General features: G+C 38.5%; 1 long non-coding RNA gene across 1 annotated transcript in view; it reads right to left on the bottom strand.

Annotated features, from left to right (window-relative positions):
* Positions 1-17,165, bottom strand: part of LOC138368196 (uncharacterized) — a 177,160-nt gene that overhangs the window by 114,770 nt on the left and 45,225 nt on the right. Inside the window, exon 2 of the long non-coding RNA XR_011229524.1 lies at positions 5,326-5,386. This is a non-coding gene — a long non-coding RNA (uncharacterized lncRNA). The remainder of the gene's footprint in view (positions 1-5,325; positions 5,387-17,165) is intronic.

The following is a 17,165-nucleotide window of genomic DNA, read 5'->3' as shown; positions in this document are numbered from 1 at the left end:
TGGTCCGGGAGACATCTCCCGTCACGCAGGGTGCAGTCGCACCTCCACAGATCTCCAGTATCATCTATTGATACTGGTAATGGCTCAAAAGGGCCACCACTTACGAGCTATTCATGCCTGTGCCACCTTTTGGGTGGCTTCATCTTCATCTTAACACATTCACAAGGGAGACATCTCCCGTCATGCAGGGTGCATTCGCACCTCCACAGATCTCCAGTATCAGCTCTTGATACTGGTAATGGCTTAAAATGGCCACCACTTACGGGCTATTTATGCCCGTGCCACCTTTTGGGTGGCTTAATCTTCATCAATCATCGGTATCCACAATGTAAGCTGATTTGGTAGCAATACCGGTAGCACTCAAAATTATTGACAACAGTGCAGTAGACAGCTTAATTATTACTGACTCCCTTTCCTCGCTACTAGCAATAAATAGTTTGCAATCAAGTAATAACGTCCTTGTTAAGGTTCCAGTAAATAAATAGTGCTGAACGGAATCTTGAGTTATCAAATAGGTCCCTTAAAAGTGTCATTAGACGAGAACTCTTGGATGAATTTGAAGAAAGCAGTACAGTGCAAACTGGAACTAGTAGGTCCATTGTTTATCACAATGAAATGTGTCCAGTAAAACAAGTGTAATGGGCAAGTAAGAGAATCAGCAGACTAACAGACGCTGTGACAGCTCGAATAAGATTTGGCTACAGGTATTTAAATGTATTTTAAAAATGTATACCTATATATATATAGGTATACATATATATATATAGGTATACATATATATATAGGTATACATATATATATATAGGTATTTTATTAAATATGACCGAAAAAGTAAGATTAATAATTCTAACACGAATTTTCTCAATCTTTCGTACATTATGCTTCACTGTTGGAGGTAAATCAAAAATCACTTCTCCAAAATTCATTTTTATTTCTAGTCTGACGCGACACGGGCGCGTTTCGTAAAACTTATTACATTTTCAAAGACTTCACAAATACACAACTGATTAGAACTTGCGTTTCCCTGATTTTATATCTACATTTGAGTGAGGTGGGAAGGGTGATGTGGCATTACATTTGAGTGAGGTGGGAAGGATGATGTGGCATTAGAGGATATTAATAGGGTATTAAAAGTATCAACACAAGACAGAACACGAAACAATGGATATTGAATAGAAGTGTTTGTAGAAAGCCTATTGGTCCATATTTCTTGATGCTTCTATATTGGAGCGGAGTCTTGAGGTGGGTAGAATATAGTTGTGCAATAATTGGCTGTTGATTGCTGGTGTTGACTTCTTGATGTGTAGTGCCTCGCAAACGTCAAGCCGCCTGCTATCGCTGTATCTATCGATGATTTCTGTGTTGTTTACTAGGATTTCTCTGGCGATGGTTTGGTTATGGGAAGAGATTATATGTTCCTTAATGGAGCCCTGTTGTTTATGCATCGTTAAACGCCTAGAAAGAGATGTTGTTGTCTTGCCTATATACTGGGTTTTTTGGAGCTTACAGTCCCCAAGTGGGCATTTGAAGGCATAGACGACGTTAGTCTCTTTTAAAGCGTTCTGTTTCGTGTCTGGAGAGTTTCTCATGAGTAGGCTGGCCGTTTTTCTGGTTTTATAGTAAATCGTCAGTTGTATCCTCTGATTTTTGTCTGTAGGGATAACGTTTCTATTAACAATATCTTTCAGGACCCTTTCCTCTGTTTTATGAGCTGTGGAAAAGAAGTTCCTGTAAAATAGTCTAATAGGGGGTATAGGTGTTGTGTTAGTTGTCTCTTCGGAGGTTGCATGGCTTTTCACTTTCCTTCTTATGATGTCTTCGATGAAACCATTGGAGAAGCCGTTATTGACTAGAACCTGCCTTACCCTACAGAGTTCTTCGTCGACTTGCTTCCATTCTGAGCTGTGGCTGAGAGCACGGTCGACGTATGCGTTAACAACACTCCTCTTGTACCTGTCAGGGTAGTCGCTGTTGGCATTTAGGCACATTCCTATGTTTGTTTCCTTTGTGTAGACTGCAGTGTGGAAACCTCCGCCCTTTTCCATGACTGTTACATCTAGAAAAGGCAGCTTCCCATCCTTTTCCGTCTCGTAAGTGAAACGCAGCACGGAACTCTGCTCAAATGCCTCCTTCAGCTCCTGCAGATGTCTGACATCAGGTACCTGTGTAAAAATGTCGTCAACATACCTGCAGTATATGGCCGGTTTCAAGTTCATGTCGACTAAGACTTTTTGCTCGATGGTACCCATGTAGAAGTTTGCAAACAGGACACCTAGGGGAGAACCCATAGCGACCCCATCTACTTGCTTATACATATGCCCATCCGGGCTCAAGAAGGGTGCCTCTTTAGTACAAGCTTGGAGTAGTTTCCTCAGAATACTTTCTGGCATGTCAAGAGGAGTACAGGCTGGATCACGATACACTCTGTCGGCTATCATTCCGATTGTCTCGTCCACAGGTACGTTGGTAAACAGCGATTCTACGTCCAACGAGGCTCTTATCCCTGTGGCCCGTGCGCCCCGCAGTAAGTCCACAAATTCCTTTGGAGACTTCAGGCTGAAGGCGCAAGGAACATAAGGAGTCAGCAGGCCGTTGAGTCGCTTTGCCAATCTGTACGTGGGTGTGGGTATCTGGCTAATGATTGGCCGAAGTGGGTTTCCAGGCTTGTGCGTCTTGACATTTCCATACGCATATCCAGGTTTATATTCCCCAATGATCTTTGGCAGGTGGAGTCCGGATTTCTTGGCGTTCACAGTTTCGATCAGTTTGTTGACCTTTGCTTTTAATTCGGCTGTAGTGTCCTTCGTTACCCTTTGGAACTTAGTTTGGTCAGAGAGTATGATGTTCATTTTCGCCAGATATTCGTCTTTTTTAAGAATGACATATATTGGCGACTTGTCACCTCTCCTGACAACTATCTCCTTGTTCTCACGAAGGCTTTTAGCTGCCGCTCTAAGCTCGGGGGACAGTATGGTGCTTCTGTAGTTGCCTCGATTCTTTCCTCCTTCTGCAATAAGTTCTGCTTGTAAGGTATCTTTGGTAGTGACCTTCTTTTGTGTCTCGAGGTCGAATATGTCGTCCAACAGAATTTCCAGCTCCACTTTCCGGGCCATTTCACTCGGTCTGGACATAACATGACAGTTTATGCCCAGATTTAGGAGAGTGACTTGGTCCTCAGTGAGGTTAATTCCTGCAAGGTTCAGGAAGCCATCTCTTGGTCGTGGAATTGCCATAGGTCCTCCATATAATGTTGTTAGTTTCTTGATAATGATAATCGGAATGATAGCCGACAGAGTGTATCGTGATCCAGCCTGTACTCCTCTTGACATGCCAGAAAGTATTCTGAGGAAACTACTCCAAGCTTGTACTAAAGAGGCACCCTTCTTGAGCCCGGATGGGCATATGTATAAGCAAGTAGATGGGGTCGCTATGGGTTCTCCCCTAGGTGTCCTGTTTGCAAACTTCTACATGGGTACCATCGAGCAAAAAGTCTTAGTCGACATGAACTTGAAACCGGCCATATACTGCAGGTATGTTGACGACATTTTTACACAGGTACCTGATGTCAGACATCTGCAGGAGCTGAAGGAGGCATTTGAGCAGAGTTCCGTGCTGCGTTTCACTTACGAGACGGAAAAGGATGGGAAGCTGCCTTTTCTAGATGTAACAGTCATGGAAAAGGGCGGAGGTTTCCACACTGCAGTCTACACAAAGGAAACAAACATAGGAATGTGCCTAAATGCCAACAGCGACTGCCCTGACAGGTACAAGAGGAGTGTTGTTAACGCATACGTCGACCGTGCTCTCAGCCACAGCTCAGAATGGAAGCAAGTCGACGAAGAACTCTGTAGGGTAAGGCAGGTTCTAGTCAATAACGGCTTCTCCAATGGTTTCATCGAAGACATCATAAGAAGGAAAGTGAAAAGCCATGCAACCTCCGAAGAGACAACTAACACAACACCTATACCCCCTATTAGACTATTTTACAGGAACTTCTTTTCCACAGCTCATAAAACAGAGGAAAGGGTCCTGAAAGATATTGTTAATAGAAACGTTATCCCTACAGACAAAAATCAGAGGATACAACTGACGATTTACTATAAAACCAGAAAAACGGCCAGCCTACTCATGAGAAACTCTCCAGACACGAAACAGAACGCTTTAAAAGAGACTAACGTCGTCTATGCCTTCAAATGCCCACTTGGGGACTGTAAGCTCCAAAAAACCCAGTATATAGGCAAGACAACAACATCTCTTTCTAGGCGTTTAACGATGCATAAACAACAGGGCTCCATTAAGGAACATATAATCTCTTCCCATAACCAAACCATCGCCAGAGAAATCCTAGTAAACAACACAGAAATCATCGATAGATACAGCGATAGCAGGCGGCTTGACGTTTGCGAGGCACTACACATCAAGAAGTCAACACCAGCAATCAACAGCCAATTATTGCACAACTATATTCTACCCACCTCAAGACTCCGCTCCAATATAGAAGCATCAAGAAATATGGACCAATAGGCTTTCTACAAACACTTCTATTCAATATCCATTGTTTCGTGTTCTGTCTTGTGTTGATACTTTTAATACCCTATTAATATCCTCTAATGCCACATCATCCTTCCCACCTCACTCAAATGTAATGCCACATCACCCTTCCCACCTCACTCAAATGTAGATATAAAATCAGGGAAACGCAAGTTCTAATCAGTTGTGTATTTGTGAAGTCTTTGAAAATGTAATAAGTTTTACGAAACGCGCCCGTGTCGCGTCAGACTAGAAATAAAAATGAATTTTGGAGAAGTGATTTTTGATTTACCTCCAACAGTGAAGCATAATGTACGAAAGATTGAGAAAATTCGTGTTAGAATTATTAATCTTACTTTTTCGGTCATATTTAATAAAATATGTCTACAGGAAAGACTGCTACCAAAATATACTAATATATAGGTATACATATATATATATAGGTATACATATATATATATGTTAGTACCATACCTGGTACTAATAATATCCAGGAACTTACTGACACATATCTCTGAAACTAATTACATCCAGACAATGCAAGTGCAAAATTTCTGGCCCATATTGCTGAAGTCAAAGTTAGGTTTCTACGAAACAGTCCATTCATAGTTTTGATGTTATCAGCTGGGACAAACAATTCCCCAACATTTCAATACATCAAAAAATGAAAATCAAGCGTCTGGCTCTTTCACTAATTAGTTCACATCTTACTAAACACTGTACAATGTATAACCTTTGGTGGGACTTACCAATGCAAGGTGAAATCATTAATGGAATAATTTGCTTTATACTTACCGAAGGAGTTCAAGGATCCGTCACCACAACAGAACATCCTGGCTGATTCAATTGTCGATGTCTGGAAATAAAATTCTCTCTTACACACGGAACAATAACGCAAAAAAGTGACTGTTACACACTCAACTATTACACACAAATGACCCAATAAGAGTTCGAACATAAGAGTGCCAGGGTGGCAGACCATAACTTTAAAAGCTCTGTCATGGATAGAATTGTACTTATTGGAAGGGAGTTTGAACTACTGTACATTCATCCAGTACCCCGCTACTCTCGTGGAGACAGGGAATAATTATTTTATTGATCCTTTGAGTGAATTCCAAAGCAACCAAGCGTCAAATTAAGTGACACGAGAAACATTATCAAAGGTGTTTCGGTTCTACTAGCTGAGCTGTGGTTTTCTAACACATAAGAAATCATTACTTAGTTGGCCTACTGATAAGAGAGCAATAATTTCTAAATACATCTCATAGAATCGATAATGATGCAAGACTAAGTCCCAGAACAAGGTTGGTTTTATGTAAAATCTCTTTATTTAAATTTCAGAATAAATTTGTGAATAAATTTGTGACAGCCCAGACAACATTACCACGAAGTATATAGCACCATTTCACGATTTAGGATTTCTGACTGAGAACCTAAATCTTTAACGGGGATATCTGCAATCCTACTAAGTAGTCAGACATTTAGCCTATCCTGATTTGTAGTGGAAAGAAAACTCCACTTCCTCGTTCCTTTAACCAGTGGTTCAAACAAATAGTCTTTATATCGAAGATCATAGTCCCTTTATGTAACAGATAATGGGGCATTCATCAACAAATATAAATAAATTAACATAATTTAATCATACTTAATACACCAATTTATAATAGCGTATCATGGAAAGGTTTTAAAGTAAATAACAGGGTCGAAAATTAACAATTGAGGACATTTCGCTCTCCAGGCTCTCTCTCACACGGCAGCCACGAGGTAGAGTCCAAGGTCAAGTGTTTCTATGACACTGCAACCAGAAGAAGACGAATAAAATAAAATAAAAAACTGTATAATCAATTGCTAGACTTTCCATACTTAAGATTTAGCTAAACGATCATAAGCTTCAGTATCAGCATTATCAACTACATATTTAACTGTATTTAACTCTAGCTTATTCAGACAAATTATTAGACTGATGACAACCTGGCGCTATAATCCTTACCACGCGTTTTATGTCTATTTCTCTTTTTATGTTTACAAAGCTCACACGATACATAAGTGTTCCGAGTACAGTACATTATATAAATACGTGAATTTTGTTTAAACGTCTTAGTTTGCCATTTGGAGAGCGAGGTACAGATGGTAAAGAAATTGCTTTGAGAAATTTAAATTACAAATATCCAGTATTAACTCTTCTTCGTATATTGAAATTACGGGCACTTTATGTCAAACTGACACCATGTTACCTATATCATCTCATTATTATTGTCACAGCGTCATTGAAATTTCTGTTACGAGTTACAAATGCCTAGCATTGAGCATATAAGAAAAAGGTCGAAATACCTTTGTTCCAGACTTCTTAATAGGGAGAATGGCTGCATCCCGTCAGTCATCATGAAAGTGATTGATTGATTGATGATGATTAAGCCACCCAAGAGGTGGCACGGGCATGAATAGCCCGTAAATCATGAGTGTTTCGTATATGAGTACATATGTTCAAGTAATATTCTAAAGGTGAGGTGAGAGATGGCGGGTAATTTCATGGTGTATTCCATCAACGCCTAAGTGCATCCCATCCTCCACCCCAAAGCAATACTACTAAAACAGATTCTCTATGACGTTGATTAGTCAGTATTTGAAACATACCGACAGGATGAATCTTTCAAACTCTGTTGTCACAAATATTATTTTACCAAACATAAATTTATTTTATTATATATTGAGTGTTTATGCAGTAGGCTTAAGTATGATTAGGTTAAGTGACTGTGTTATGTTGACTTAAGGAGTGTTTACAGTACCGGCTGGAACTAATGCGCGACGGTGATTGAAATATCAAATTGAAATATCATGGTCAAATATATTAACAATACTTCTGGGAAAACAAAATTGTAGGATCACGTAAGCTATATAGGTTAGTAACACGATGAATTGTGCAGCCTATAAGCTAGGAATAGATCTATTTAAAAACAACTATCAATAAATGTGTTTATTTATAAACAATTTAGCCGTCCCATAACAATATTAATATATATAATAAGGCTTATAACCCTGTACACATGGTAAGTCCTCCAGGTTGTCCAGTTCGAACTGAAAATGTAAAAGAAATTTTATCTCACAGGACTGCTATAGTTAATCCGTTCAATGCCATATAGCTTCGTGATATTCTATTAGATAGTGTACAAAACAGCCAGCTGCTTTGTAAGACGCATTGCATAGTAGCCATCTGTAGCCTAGTAGTGAATGAAATTTCTTGCACCAGCTAGATTAAACCTATATAAAACAACTTTTAAAGCAACATAATGATAGTGGAAAATACGAAGCGCGGTGAGTGAATTTCGGTTACAATACATTCAGTTGACTGGCAAAGAGAGCAACTAAGGATTTTCAGAGCGTCCGGTCATAGCCTAGTAAATATAAATTACATTATAAATTTATTTTAGGTACATACGAACGAAAAATCTGAATCGAACTCTCATTTTCAGAATGAAGGCTGTAGATAGGGCGGGAACAACGAAGAGGAAGAGAGGGCTCGAACACATTCCCGAAAAACAAGCAATTCCCTCTATCACAAACACAAGTTTGAGATTTTGACCCTCCCCCCCCCCTCCCACACACACACTCCCACGTCCCCTATATCCCAAATCGAGAATTTGATAAAACCAATTATAAAGCTCAAAGGGTCCAGTTATTGTTTGTTTAGGGTCCAGCATTCACAGGAATAAGGCATTATATTGCAGACAGGGTTTTCCGTCAACGGTATACTAGCAGAGGTGATGTATATAAATTCTGATAACAAGAAATGTAGCTGTAAGAGGTAAAGATATATTTCAGGACAACAAACACAATTTTTTGTTAATTCGTAAATTGATTGTATATATGTATGTCCTTTACACAAAATTTCATATAAAATAAATCATGTTTGCTTAATAATACGCATGCAGACAATAATAGCGACAGTTTCCAGTTATGCAAACAAAATGGATCCAAAATTGAAAATAAAAACCGACTGCGTTTTTCAGACCATTATGGTGAGATATAGTCAGTAAGCATAGTCTATTATTCTACGGCACATTTTGTGTTAGTAGTAATTACAGTTATGTATGGTGTCTGTTTCAAACTGCTGTGAAGTTTTACAGGACCAGTCAGATGTTTTTTGTAGCAATTAATCAATTAATTTAATAATACAATTTATTTACAGCATCACAGTACATGTCTTCGTTGGCTTTGTCACACGTGGCAGTCCAACTTCATATTTTAGTATACAGTAATAGTAAAATGGCATCGTTGTACTATATTACTATTTAATAAAATTATTAAAATTTTCAAACGAATATCATAACATTTAATAACAAGTGATTTTCTCTACATATGTTTGACTGAAAGTCTTGCACTATCCTACAATATAAGTTAACATGATCTAATGAAAACTCTTCGCTATTAAAACTTTTCCCTTTAACAAAGTTAGGTTCAAAGTTATCTGATGAGGAAAACAAAAATCTTGTACATGTGCCAATTATACTGGGCCATTAGAGTACAAACTTGTATTCAGGCAAAAATTTATACCAAGCATTTTAACTTGGCATTTAAACACTCATATTAATTTAATGCACAGTCCTTGAAAATGAAGTTATTTTAAATTTAATAAAAGCACAGCACATGAGTTATATAAATGTTATCTCTCATTCTCTTGCAAAATTCCTGAGTTAAGGACACAATGTGCAATTAGCAAGTAAATGTTCCAGATTCCATTATAATGAGGTGTTGACAATATTGATCTTGCACACATTTATCTAAGCACGGGGCCAGCCTACACCTCAGCGACATCCCATACACGATCACATGCTATAGCTTACAAGAAGTGCCGGACCAACCAGGCTGTAGTGCATGTTGGGCCGCTGCGGGCCGCGGCAAGCAACAGCCTATTGGACCAAGTTATCACAAATCGACCCTGTCCTCAGGCCAGGGAGTAAAAGAACTTCTGAGACGCCTCTCCAGATATGCTCCACTACGGGCAGCAGCTGAATCTAAAATAACAACAGCAACAACGTCGGGGGACAGGCAGCTAGCGTGTATTCATACACGTTAGGCTCATATCGAGATGCTCCCCCCCCCAAAGTCGAATGCTGACTAACGCCTGAGTACCTACTTACCATTTGGTGAACAGGAGTATTAGGGGATAGGATCGAATCGTTTTGTGGTGGCTTTATCGTGTTCTTATTACGACGTTAATTGTATGTATGTTACGGCTCACGGTATAACTGCATACATGTGACTCTTATTAGCCTTGTTCCGCAAGAATTGTACAACAATGCAAATTTTAATATGTAGAGACGTCGTTTGCAAACTCGTCATCAATGTATCTGCATAAAATTGAATTAGTCATAATCACGATCATGAACATCGCTACGAAATGCAAAAATTCAGCTTATTATATGAATAGTTCAACACAGTCACCTCTTCCTAATTCCATACAATAAACCCGATCTCACTTTACGTTGTGTCTTTACCCCCTGAGAATGCGCAAACATTTAGAAACATGTGTAAACTTAATTACATCCAACTTCAATATTATACTTTGAATATGCGCAAGGTTCACTAACGTCATATATATCAATGAGAAAATCAATTGGATCTGCAATTTATTTTCTCATGCGTAGGATTATTTTAACATAGTATCAAGTGTGCGCTTTTTAATTGCCAGGCATCGTTCTTATGACAAATTCCCTTGCTTTTATTTACTTAATATGAAAATTTTGTATCCTATCTTAGGGTATTATGATTCAAAGTAATTTCGAAAAGTCGCCAATTATATATATTTAAGCTTAATAAAAAGTTGTGATTATCTGTACATAAATAAAAAATATATATATGAACACAAACGCGCACACATATATAATATATATGACACATGTGACAAAGCCGTGTCATTCATCAGTGTCATAAAGACATCAAGCCGCTGTAATAACATTAAAATAGCAGAGTATATAGAAATATAGAAATCCTATATTGGTGACTAGGATTCGGTTAACTTCTTGTTATATGTAGTAAGTTAGAGGTAGTTACTCAGGACTACAGAATTGAAAAATCATTACCAATAACATTAATGATCAATCTATGCATGTTCTGACTAACCCAAGCAGCAGAACAAAAAAATATGTTATGCTAGCTCCAATTATATAATTAAGATAAGAATTATTCAAAAAAGTAACTTTTAAACATGCAGGTACATGTAAAGTTGATAACGTCACTAGTCTATATCTACTAGTTAGGGAGAAGGATGAGAGTTATGGAGGGATGTTCCCTGACTACAGGTGCACTAAGCCCCGGGGGAATTATCGTTCCATGGAACAAACTGCACTTCACATTTCACGACACTTGCCATACTATCAGTGCTGGGATCCGCCTCGCTGACTGGGCTGCTTCACCTGGAACATGAAACTTCACATACACCGGGGGTAACAGCCCTAAGCCACTATGAATGACTACAGAGCAAGCACGTGAAGGAAGTTCTTACATCAGTGGCCCCAAGATCCATCAACATCACGCTCTGCCCACGAGAATATTCATCCTCTCATAACAATACTTTAATAACTTTCAACGGTAATTACTCACCTCCCAGCAGACCTGTTGCTGCAAGTATTTCGGAACTTCCTTACTGGGTGTCGCGTGGCAGACGTCCATACGACACTATTTGACACGAAGTCACGCACACGTTACCACATCACGGGCTACTGCATGGAGCCCATACCTTGTCAAGCACAAGACGAAGCTGGAAAAAGTCCAAAGGTATGCTACTAGACTAGTCCCAGAACTAAGAGGCATGAGTTATGAGGAAAGGCTGCGGGAAATGCACCTCACGACACTGGAAGACAGAAGAGTAAGGGGGGACATGATCACAACCTACAAAATCCTCAGGGGAATCGACCGGGTAAACAAGGATGAACTATTCAACACTGGTGGGACGCGAACAAGGGGACACAGGTGGAAGCTGAGTACCCAAATGAGCCACAGAGACGTTAGAAAGAACTTTTTCAGTGTCAGAGTAGTTAGTAAATGGAATGCATTAGGAAGTGATGTGGTGGAGGCTGACTCCATACACAGTTTCAAATGTAGATATGATAGAGCCCAATAGGCTCAGGAATCTGTACACCAGTTGATTGACGGTTGAGAGGCGGGACCAAAGAGCCAGAGCTCAACCCCCGTAAGCACAATTAGGTGAGTACAATTAGGTGAGTACATCAACTTCTGGTCAACACGGCCGCCACTGCCAGGGGGCGCGCGCGCGGGAAGCTTGCCCGCGGCGGGAAATTTCAAATTTCTGGAATATACCCCTATTTTGATATTTTTCTGTAATATGTGCTTATCAGGTTGATTATTTGAGTGAAATGAATGCAAAATATGTTGTTGCTAAGACCTACATCCGCTGGACACATATGATTATGTGATATTTACACACATTGCAGACGTGAGTCACAGCGACCATACACCACGCGCGAAGCTCTCATCCTGTAACTATACATAGGCAATTACAAATTACAGGAAGTCACGTCGATGGCATGACTTAATAGTGGTCTAGGATGGGCGGAAACGTCGTTAGTTCTTCATTTTCAGTTGTGTGGGTTGGATATCTTTACAAACATTATTTTGAAGGAACCCTGCATTTTAAGCCAAGTTTCCTGGCATGATAAGGTTCAACACCAAGTCAACAGTACATATTAACATCAGATCAATAACACATATTAACACCAGATCAATAACACATATTAACACCAGGTCAACACCTCATATTAACACCAGATCAACATCACATATAACACCAGGTTAACAACATATATTAACACCAGGTCAACACTACATATTAACACCAGATCAACACCACATATTAACACCAGGTCAGATGCACAAATTAACATCAGGTCAGATGCACAAATTAACATCAGGTCAGATGCACATATTAACACCAGGTCAGACGTACAGTTAAACACCAGACTAACACCCACAATTAGCACCTGGCTACAAAACAGGCGATAACAATGGGTTATACAAGACACTAATACGAGATCAGAAACATAAATGACACCAGCTTAGATGCACACATTGACACCAGCTTGAAGAACATATTATCACCAGGTCAGTATTGCATACATTAACACGTTCATACCATGTCGGACGCATATGGGAATATGTTTATATTCGTTGAGACATTCCGGGAGAGACACGTCAAAACGCTTAGGACATAACAATGAAAGAAACTACAGAAAGCCTATTAACCCATACGATGCAGCTCCTATTTGTATCCATTCAGAATCATTCATATAAGTCTAACCAACGCTTCAAACAATCCATCGATAACACATTCATAATGTACCCGGTAAATTGTTCCACAAATGAACAATTATGTTTCCAAGTTAGTATTTTCCCTGGTCTTATTTGTTTTTCGCGTTATATTTTATTTTTTATATATTTATAATCTTAGTTATATCTTCTTTGTTATACCTTCTCATCCATATATATATACTTCAATCATGTCACCGTAACTCTTCGTCTCTCTAGAGAATTTAAGTTAAGCTCTTTTAATCTCTTCATAAGGAAGGTTTCTAGTTCCTGTGATCAATTTCGGCATCCTTGTCTATACGCGTTCAGGTGAACTAAAAACAACCCATCCTCCAGCACAAGCAATAAGTCAAACTGTGACTAAGTGCAGTTTTTCTTAATTTATTCAGTAGACAACCATCTGACAAGATACATTTTCCATAATAACGAGCTTGTCTTTTAAATGGAAATTAATAGTATTATAAATATTTGGTTTATGTATAGATTGGTCTAGGTTAGGCTAGGTATTTTAGTTACGTTGATTTAGGGAGTGTTTACACTACAGGCTTAAGGTGAACGAAACTCGTTTCGAGTTATAGCCTTAAACATGGCTAGGAGAACTATAAATCCAAATACTGACTTGTGTAAAGTTTTTGTAGGCAGTATTTGACATAGATGTTGTGAACCTCGTAGCCTTTTGTTTTGATGATGGGCCGCTTATAAAAATATAGACCTAAATCGATAATCACCCGCCAATTGCTTCACTAGGCTTCCCAACTCATCCTCATCAATAAATGACCGAGTGCTCGTCAATCCAGCCACCAAAGACCGATTTGTAAAGGACAAACTCTTTATTCGACTCCCAACTGCAACCCGTCCTCAGGCCAGGCTCGTTAAAGGTATGATAGTGATTCATGAAATGATTCAATCAAATACCAATAATGACCAACAAAAATCTATCCTAGCCTAAGTTAAGCCTAACTATTTAGTGCATTCTAGTATAAAATAATATTACCTTAATTGTGAGAAAAAAAAATTTAATACGCGGTATGTTAAGATTGATGAATACAGCCCTCGGATTGCCCGCTGCTTGTACCAGCCTAGCTTATGGACAGACAGAGGCTTCCACACCACATAGCATGCGCGCGACAAACAAGCATATATACTGTGATGTACATATTCAAGTGGCCATGTTCGCCATCCCCGATAGCATTCCTGAGGGAAGACAGGTCAGGCTGCCTTGATTGCTGAAGCTCCTGATGTGTTAATTAATGAAGTTGTTGGAGGTGTGGGTGGTGTTGAATAGCTCAATGGCCTTACCAGCCACCTCCATCAACCACAACCCCGCCGCCACCACCACAACCACCAATACTGGCATAGTCAATTAAAAAACGGATCCTCGCCTGTAATTACCTGCTCTTCTCACTATCATTGTTCACTTTTAATTTCACATCATTTGTTTTGTTAAGAATTTAATATAATTTACAATAATATTGTAATATTTGTTACTTCTGGACTTAATACTAAACCTGAACATAATTCACACCAGACCACACAGTTCAGAAAGGCCAGACAACAGGGTAAACAAAACATTTGTACCAGAATAGAAGCAACCATTGCACCATTAAGGGGCAGATTGAAGTGTTCAGTCAGTATAACACCCTAATTTTTGAAGATAGGCAATTGGTTTGGTGTTAGGCTTTATGCCAATCAACCTCTGGAGGGTTATTAGGACTTTTACAATAGCTAACTGACCAACCAGCAAGTATACCTTAGTTCCGGACATAGTCCAGGACTAAAGTAAGCTCTTTAAATAGTACTTTTTGTAACTATATGGACCATAGTACATATATTGACGTAATGGGCAATTAGATTGCACAATTTGGTACTATTCACTTTAAAGAGTCTGGTAAAAATATAACTAAAAATCAAACTTTAATATGCCTAACCTAGTTAAGCACATACATGTACTAAGTGATTTCACACATCTTGCCCGATGTACTTTTACCTTAATAAACATTTATTGATTATTATTATTATTATTATTATTATTATTATTATTATTATTATTATTATTATTATTATTATTATTATTATACAATATTAGGCCTCGGATAGCGTGTATTAGGCCTAGGATGTTTAGCTAAGGTTTTATAAGCAACATAAATACGAAATCTTTTCCGGCTTGTCCAAATTCAATAGTACCAAATTATTCTTTCTAATTGTCCATTACGTCAATATATGTACTATGGTCCACATGGTTACTATAAGTACTAGCTAAACAGAAGGATGGGCTGGAAAAAGGTTACAGAGGCACATAATGGATTCAGGGATTGAACACCAAAATATATTTAAACTGAGCAAACTACAATTATGTATGGAGGTGACTTCCACAACTTGCTCTTTTAGAGCATTTCACTTTACAGCTACCCGTACAGGGTACGAGTACTTTCTTACGTCCCTTCTGCACATTTGCGCTTCCAGCTTCCACCTGTGTCCTCTTGTCCTGTTTTCTCTCAGTTTGAAGAGGCTATCCTTGTCCACCTTATCTATTTATTCCCTCAGTATCTCATAAGTTGTGATCATATCCAGCCCATCCTTCTGTTTTGGTAGTACTTATAGTTACGATGAGGACCAAAGTACATATGCAGACGTACAACAATTGTCTACTGTAAATTATCTACTTAAAATTATCTGTTAGTTTAAGGACTTGCCCGAAACGCTATGCTCGCTAGTGGCTTTACAAGATTGTAAAATCAACATCATTCCTATGTTCTCTCTTAACCCCCCAATGTACCTTCTTGTATATAAATAAATAAATAAATAGATAAATAAGTTAATAAATAAATATATAGAGTAGAAATCGGACATGTTGAATTTGAACAGACCGGAAAAGATTGTCTATTTATGTTGCAAAGATAAAATAAACCAATCTAATCTAACCTTCCTACGCCTAATTCACGCTATCTGAGGCCTAATATATTACGTATGTGTGCTATACTAGGCCTAGGAATATTTAAGTTTATTTTTTATCTTAATTTTTTTCAGACTATAAAGAGAATATTACAAAATTCTACTATATAATTCCTTAGTACGTCAATATTTGTACTACTGTGCACATAGTTACAAAACGTAATATATAAACAAGAGGATGGGTTCTCATATCCCGTCTATTCTTTCTATCTTCTATTGTTGTTGGATTTATTTCCATTGGCCTATGTTCGTAGTTTAGCCCTCTTTGCTTTGGCGCCAATTTTAATGCAAACTTTTTCACGTATTCAGACTATGAGTCACAATAACGTGGCTGAAGATTTGTTGACCAATGCACACATCAGAAAATGAAGAAACGACTAAGATTCATGTACATGTATGTATATATGAGAGTGTGTACATGTGTATACAACATTAATAATTTTGTAACTAGCGTCAAAAATTGCTATTTGCTTAGCTAAACGAACTAGAGGGTTCAGTTCCTGAACCGATTATGTGCCTCTGTAATCCTTTACACCACCGCCCACGGGATGGGTATGGGGTGTATAATAAAGAAAGAAATTGAAACGACTAAGATTCAGTCCATCTTGGACCATTATTAAGTCGTGTGATAATGTGCTAACACGGCTTGATAATGCTAAAACGACTGGACGGACGGAAACGCTTAGTTTCTTCATTTTCGGATGTGTGGTTTGGTCATCACATTATCACATGCATTTTATTAATATTCTTTGGTGCACGTCAATGTTCTGCTACCTAATACAAAGCGAGTAAGGTAGAATTTGATTTTAATGCATTCAAATTGTAATAAAATTGTTACCCATCTTGGCATTCAAAGAAAATGGATAAAAGTTAAAGAAAACTGACTAAATGGCAAACAATAACGATATGCTATTTATAAAAGCTTTGCATTCGTTTTTATATAGTGAGTGTATTGTATATTGTATTCTGTACCATGTGTATTGTATGCATGGCGCAGAATTGTAATATTTTGTAAAAGAATTTCATTTCATATTCTCTCCTGATTCCATGTATGACTGGCCGCCCTGTGAGGTGGGGATGTTCGATGAGCTTGTAGCTTGCTTTTGATCTACACTGTGTGGTCCTTCTTACAGAATAGGGTAGCAGCACACTGATTATGTTATAAGCTTACCATACATCCGGGTTCGAATCCCGGGCGGGACAGAAATGGCTGGACACATTTCCTTTCACCTAATGCCTCTGTTCACCTAGCAGCAAGTAGGTAGTCAGGAGTTAGTCAGCTTGTTGTGGGGTTGCATCCTGGGCGGGGTTAGTACTTCGACCTTGACCGGGGAGGACCTCAATAAAAGCCTAACGTGTAT

This window comes from Procambarus clarkii, chromosome 24 (genome assembly GCF_040958095.1).
Source record: "Procambarus clarkii isolate CNS0578487 chromosome 24, FALCON_Pclarkii_2.0, whole genome shotgun sequence".
Classification (NCBI taxonomy): Eukaryota; Metazoa; Arthropoda; class Malacostraca; order Decapoda; family Cambaridae; genus Procambarus; species Procambarus clarkii.
Note: the sequence above shows the minus strand (reverse complement) of the source record. Positions and strands in the feature narration are given on the sequence as shown.